The sequence below is a fragment of the Micromesistius poutassou genome (assembly GCF_964030765.1).
Source record: "Micromesistius poutassou genome assembly, chromosome: 12".
NCBI lineage: Eukaryota > Metazoa > Chordata > Actinopteri > Gadiformes > Gadidae > Micromesistius > Micromesistius poutassou.
Window position 1 is genome coordinate 2,242,407 of NC_140282.1, and position 7,667 is coordinate 2,250,073.

Consider the following 7,667-nt stretch of genomic DNA (forward strand, 5'->3'; position numbering starts at 1 on the left):
GCTGACCAGACACGTGGAATAAAAACAAGAGGCGATGACAGGGGGGGGGGCCACCTCATTTACCTCGAGGAGAAGGGAGGTCCCGCTGTCCCTCATCACTGTTCGGGAAGGGAGGGCTATCCATTAGGACTCCGTTCGGGCAGCACCGAACAAAAACAACTCTACCGACAACCACCGCCTTCACCCGGCCCCGCGGGCGAGTGCGTGGGAACTCTGCCCGGTAGCATCAAGTCTCTCACTGTGTAACATGTTTGCCGTCGACAGTATAAACGTGGACGCCCACGGTACGGCCGCGTTCGAACAACGACATTCTTCCATCGTGCCCAGTAATGTCCCTTACAACATGTTTCTTTTGCAGCTGAAATGATACAGATGTAGGTAGCCATTGTATAAGTCCCACTTCACTGCATGAGTACCAATCAAATGCTGCATTTCCGGAGGCGGCGGAACACCATTGGTTCGATTTTACGCCAGTCAGCGGTTGTGATTTGTCAAATATGATATTTCAGAGTTGTGTATTTTAATATATATGGGTTTGGTTTTAACGTATACCGTAAAAACAACGGTATTAACGCAGGAAAAGGGCGGTTATTCTACAATGGCTACCGCTATATATAATATAGCTGGAGGACTGGCCGCTCCCAGCCTACTGAGACGAGGCACCGGCGTAAAGAGAAACATCTTCTAGAACTCATAAATTAACAGTGTGATGTGAAGAGTTCTTGAGTTAACTGAATCTAAATTGCATTTCAAGTTTACAGATCTATATCGCTATATCTCTCCAGTCGATGTGATTACGCCTACACACACAGTGGGGAACCGTGGAAGTATTTTGCTATCGCTGCCTTTCAGACAAAAAAAACAAAACTCAACGACCCACCCCCATCCATCCCTCTATCCATCCCACGTGCAACAGATGACTTATACGCGATTGTGATCGTTTATTTATTATATTATAATCAACTTAATCTTAAACCTGTATTTCCCGTTTTTTGAAGAATCGTGGCGATACCGTGATGCTCCCTCGCTACACGTTTGAGTTGTGAGTTGTGGTGGACTCTGTACCATGGAACTACTGAATGTTAACCCAAGGACGCGTGGAGCCGTGCGCCCTTTACGCACCACGGGGAATCGAGCGGGCGCAGGGCTGGACACCTTGGAGCCTGCAGGGTTAAATATATGCAGTATATCTATATATTTAAAACACTTCTAAACTCTATTGTATGATGATTTTGACCAGGTTGAGGAACCTGCTTAATTATACGGTAGTTATGCCCAAAATGCATACGAACATAACACATGCATACCGAAGTATTTAGACATTGTTGGTTCATGTCAAAACATTTTGGGTGTGGGGGAGGAGGATATCGATACAATTGTCCAATGATCCAGCAGAAATACATTCTAAATCACATTCCCTGGTTTGGATTCCAATCAAGGCACAAATTTGTTGAGGATTATAAGGAATGCGGTCTCGGAAAACTACAACTCCCGGATGCTTGTCCCGGCCGCCCCCCCCCTCCTCCCCAGCCGGGCGCCGCCCCCACCTCTCCTCCCTGGCCGGGACCCCACGCAGGGCGAGGAGCGGGGGACGGTGTGTGTGTGAACTCGTTCTGCACTGCTGAACTTTAATGCTTGTCACTGACATGGGGAACGCACAAGTCTCCCGACAGAAGATGGGACTTTCCTTCTTTCATCTACAGTGTAGACCGATGTGTCGGGGTGGAAATTAATTTCAGTGATGTTCCTCTAAATGTTAACTAAAATAAAACCCGTTTTGAAAGGTACGCAATGCACGCCGAGTGGACCGATTTAATTCCGCATTACACTGATCATCCTCCAGTAAGTCCCGTGAAAACAGGGATCATCCACTTGACTGTAAATAGTTGAACAACACAATATGATATCAAGCTGCTGGGACCATGTTATCCTACAGTGGGATAACAAAGATTTAAAACGACGGCCTGTTTTTTACCACTTGGCCGGCTTAAGATGCTTATGTGTCCTATATATTGGGATTAAGTTCCATCGCCGGTGACCCAATTCCCCGGACCGTCTTTAAGAAAACATACCGCGGATGAATCTGCGTGTATTATGGATGCATCTCCGCCACAGGAACTGCGTTCCACACCTTCCCCTGGTGTAGTTTCTAGTCAAACTTGAAACCAGCTTAGCAAGCTGACTTAAGAATTGCCAGATAAGTATTTGTCAACACAACAGCTGGTACACAATGCCCTCTTGAAGCTTTATATCACAGCATATGCCAGCCGCTCGTAGCGTGCGATAATTTAGCCCGGGCCGGTTCTATGGGAGCAGATGGGCCCAAGTATTGTTATTCTCACTCCCGCTCGGGGCCCCTAGGGGTGGGAATAGCTAAATACAATCAAAGCAGATGGACCTCTCTGGGCTAGGCCTTGTTTATGACAAACATCCAGTGTCCATATACACCTTGACCCCACGCAGGCGCACACACACACGAAAACAAACACACAAAAAGAAAAGAATGATCAGGAAACGGGCAGAAACATCATAACCTCGTCTTCAGATTGCCATTCACCACAACAGTAGCAAAAACCCAAACAAAAGGGTAGAGTGGATGTGACACAATAAGTTGCCCAGGGTTTCATTCATTTAGATTTGCCCCAAAACAAGCGTTTTACCCGGCATTGACCTTAGACCATAAAATTCTCTCACAACAAACACTCAGGTGTTCACACTTTTTATTTTGGTACTGATTTGAAAATATGTCAAATGACTTCCCTGTTCTTTCTCACTAATGTAATATGGGTCTGTTTTGTTCTTTTATAACCTTGCCTAGATTGCCCGGCAATGGTTCTCACATCCATTCCATGCACGCTGGTCCTTGGAAAAGCAATGCCCCGCTAGTAAACACCGGTCATATAAAACAAACTAGAAATGTTTGCTGCCGATGTGACACACACACACACACACACACAGCAGTGCGGAGCAATTGTCAACTAACGTTTAGCTTAAGCAGCGGTCATTCCCATGGGAAAAGGACTGCCGTATATAAGGACAGCCTATCAGTGGTCTGGGAGAAGGTAAATGACCTAGATCGTTCAGACAACAGGAAAACAGTGATTTCCAACAATAAAGATGAAAAGAAGTCGAACAAGAACAATTCCAAGCCAATCACGCCTAACCCAATGTACTACTTTGGGGCTGTTTTAAGTCCATTGTGATGACCACTTTTATTTAGTGGCATCAAAGGTCGGATACTGATGAAGTCAAAGTACCGTAATCAAACTCAAATGTGAATCGCTGAAGGTATGAGCTTAGCGCTTATTCAATCACCATAAGAGACTTCCATAGTAAAGTTGACTTTCATCCGGGCTATTTGTATTTGTTTTTATCTAATTGCATGTTTCGTTTTGGTCACAGGCATCAATGCCGCCTTGTCTTTTTAATCAGAAAACGTACGAGAAGCTGTTGTTATTTCTTTGTTAGCGTTCAGGGTTGAAGCCTCAGTACACTACTAGCGTGGGATTTAAAGTGTTTAATACAATAGTATATAATGAAAGCATAGTTCCTTCAGCAGTAAAATACATAACACAAGAGAGAGTGACAACCATTAACATCGAGTTCCTCACATTTGACTTGATAATTAAGCTCAGGCGATGGCAGTTCATAGCAGCAGTGAAAGTTTGCAGCAAACTACTTCGCTCCCTAGTTCCGAACCGCATTGTCCTAACTTCTTCACAACTTTCCCCTTTACGTTAGGGCCCCACACACACACACACACACACACGCACACACACACACACACACGCACACACACATAGGAAGCAAGTCACGTTCTCCCCGACGCAGACAGACACTGGCAGAGAAGGACCGCGGCCGGTCGGACGAAGAATTAATTGCCTCTAAAGCAACTGCTACCAGCTGTTGTTGCTCCTGAGAGCCAGGTGTGGGGTAAATTGCATATGCAGAATGTCTGTAAAATATTTAAAGTCGTATCTTTCACTTAAGGTGTGAAGTGCTTTTATTGCCTGGCACCGGCGGGCCGACGGCGGGACGGGGGTCCGCTCGGCCCCCCCTGGTCGTGCCGGGCAGGGGGGGCGCGCACCTGTGGTGCCCACGCAGCCTCACGGTGGGACCGAGGGAGGCACTGTGGCATGATGGATGCCCTGTGTGTGTGTGTGTGTGTGTGTGTGTGTGTGTGTGTGTGTGTGTGTGGGGGGGGGGGTGTATGCGTTGGTGAGCTGGTTTCTGTGCGCTTGCCAGTGTGTGTGTCTGTGCACGTGCTACTGTGTGTGTGTGTGTGTGTGTGTGTGTGTGGGGGGGATGTGGGGGTTTCTGTGTGTTTGCCGGTGTGTGTGTGTGTGTGCGTGTGCACGTGCTACTGTGTGTGTGTGTATATGTTTCTGTGTGTGTTTGCAGGTGCGTGTGTTTCTGTGTGTGCGTGTGTTTGTGCATGTATGAATTGATGTGTGTTTGTGTGTGTGCGTGTGTGTGTGTGTGTGTGTGTGTGTGTGAGTTGCTGTGTGTTTGTGTGTGTGCGTGCGTGTGTGCATCTATGGGTTTCTGTGTGTGTGTGTGTGTGTGTGTGTGTGTGTGTTGGCTGAAGGGGATGGGTGGGGGTGGGTGGATGGTGGTGTGTGTGTGTGTGTGTGTGTGGGGGGGGGGGGGCTTGACACACCTGTTTGCCTCCTAGTCCCCTCCAGGCTGCCACCTTTAACACTGCATTATTTACAGGTGCTCAATAGAAGGATGGAGACGCCAGCAGCTGCCTGCTTTAAATATGGAAGGTGTGTGTGTGTACGTCTGTGTGTGTGTGTGTGTGTGTGTGTGTGTGTGCGGGGGTGTGGGAGGGAGGGTGGGAGCAATCTGCTTTGTTTTCAAAAATATTTAGTTTGAATGGTTATGAAAGAATTTGAATAATAACACGACTGCACATTGGCTGTCTAGGCAGATGATAAGGTCAGAGTACACTTAATCTTCCAACATGAGGAGTATTTACCTTTACGTAACCATAACACCAGCCTGAGGACTCTCACTCTGCAGACAGGGCCTGGCAGGGCAGAGTGAGAACAGACCGCAGCCAGCCAGCGTGGCTATAATCACCAGGGAGCCATGTACATTTCCCAACTAAGATAAGTAATAGCAAACAGCTTATATTTTTGGTATATATTATATGGTATATATTATTCATAATTAAATGGCCTGTTAAGCCTTTTGAGACTCTACCTGTGAGTAAGGGCTAGAATATATAGAATATATTTGAACATTGTTTGAACATTGAGTAACAGTGACACACAGACACTGACAAACATTTAAAAAGCAATCGCACATTCTGTGCTTTCAAATATACTATGTGTAATCCCTTTGCTTATAATATCAATTATTATTATTATAGATAATAATTACATCATACATGAAACAAAGTGAGACGTTAATGTTGCAGGAAAATCACCTCAGAATCTTAACGAAAAACGCATTTCCAGTGACTTGCTTATTAGTTCCTGTCACATGCCGCCCCCGCCCCCACCCCCCCCCAAAACCCAAAGATGGCGCGGTCCGTACCTCCTAATTGCCAGATCCCAACTGCCTGTGACGGTTAACCTGGCCCATAAACCGTACCTTTACAATAGTGCTGTGAAGGCCGTGCGACGCTGGCTGATGGGAACCAGTCCATGGCTGCCATTGGTTTAACGTGCAGTCAAGTAAGGCATGAAAGAGTGCTGGGGCCCTGGAGGAATACATGTGGCAGATGATTGGCCTTTTGCTTTTTAATGACGCATGAAGCCAATGAACACGGAGGGCACGGCACCGCGTCGCCATGCTGCTTCTTCGGAGACCTGGGTTCAATTCCCACCGTGAGGTGTGCATGTTCTCCCTGTTTGGGAGAGGCTAAAATGGCAGTTTGTGGGAACGGTGTGTGTGTGTCTGTGTGTGTGGGTGTGTGTGTGTGTGCGTGTGTGGGTGCGTGTGTGTGTGTGTGGCCCTTATTGGACTGGAATCTCATTGAGAGTTTGAGATTTCTGTCTGTCATTTTGTCTTTCTATATGTCTGTCTGTCTCTCTTTATCTCCTTCCTCCCTCCTTCCCTCCATCCCTTCCTCCCTTCCTTGCGGCCTAGTCCAGCCTGTGCTCCGGAGCTGGGCAGGGCTGCACGCGCCCCACGCTGAGAACAGCAGGAAGTCATGGGTGACAGCCGTAAGTGGATGATTGAACTCAACACAACTCTGGTTAACTTTCTGTCTGTCTATATAGTATCGTCCATTGTGTAACGGTGACTCTTGACCGTGGAGCAGGCTGCTCCCTCCCTAACAGCATTTATCTTCTGCCTGTACCTTGCTTGCCTCGGTCTGAGCGATAATTGAGCGACGGTAAAGGGCTGCGAGGGGACGTATACTCTGCTGGAGGATCCCTCGCATATCCGGACGCTAATGAAGAAACTGGGTTAGCAATGGCTTTGTGGACGAGACACGCAAGGTCACTGCTAAAGACATTAGAGAGACGCCTTGGGTTCAGGGAGACGTCAAGATCCCATCGCTCACTCTTATTTTAGCCAGACAAAGACTTTTTCTGTTCAGAAGTTGGTATTATTGCTCACAACAAGGACCCAAGGACAATTGTTTTTTTTTCTTTGCGGATTCACCAGAATAATGTTTCCCCTCCCTAGAAAATGGATCCTAAACGTCACTTTTCTCAGTCTTTCTATCCTTCTTTCTGTATGTCTGTCTTTCTGTCTGTCTTTTTATCTGTCTTTCTGTCCTTCTGTCTGTCTGTCCTTCTGTCTGTCTGCCTGTCCTTCTGTCTGTCTGCCTGTCCTTCTTTCTCTCTGTCTGTCTTTCTTTCTTTCTTCTTTCTTTCTCTCTCTTTCGCTCTCTCTCTCTCCCTCTCTCTCCCTTCCTCCCATCCTTCCTTCCTTTCTTCCTCCCTCCCTCCTTCCTCCCCTCCCTCCCCTCCCTCCCCTCCCTCCTCCCCCTCCCTCCCAGTGGCGTAGCCCCCTGTCCTCTCCGTCTCTCTCTCTCCCCGTGTCTCTGTGTGCCGCTGGGCCCCTGTGCGGGATGGCTTCCTGCAGCTACGCCCTCCTCACGCACAGATAAACACATAAACACTCCTTGTACCCGGACAAAGGCATCAAGCAGACATTTCATTAGACCATTGTGTGATATGGCAGGCCGCTACTGTGAATGAATTTATTAGTTTGCGATACATGGCTTTTCCTGTTGTTCCCGGGGTCCGCGGATAATGCCGGTTTTGTTCGCGGCCCAGTGTGAGCGGCGCCTGGCTGCCAGCTGTCAGGGCCGATACCGTCTCCTTTGGATTCCCAGCCTGCCCTGCTGAATGGCTAATTAGATTTGCCGTTTTCAATCCGCTGATTGCTACACATAACGGGACAAAAGGAGCTGACAGCGTGTTGCACCGCGCTCCGACTGTAACAATTAATAACGAGGCTAATTAACATGTGTGTGGGGCGCCATTGATTATGACATTACCTGCGTAACCGAGTGTAGGGCGCGGCCATCTCATTAGGGAGCCCGCGTATGGATTGTTATTAATAAACTGCTCTCTGCAGCCAACCGGGAGGTTATTAATTACACAAATTAGCGGGTGCAAGGGTAATCAAGTTAAGGCGGCTGCGTTTGCAATAATTGATCTAATTTTTACTGACCATCCCTACCGCGGGCCGAGTCGCAC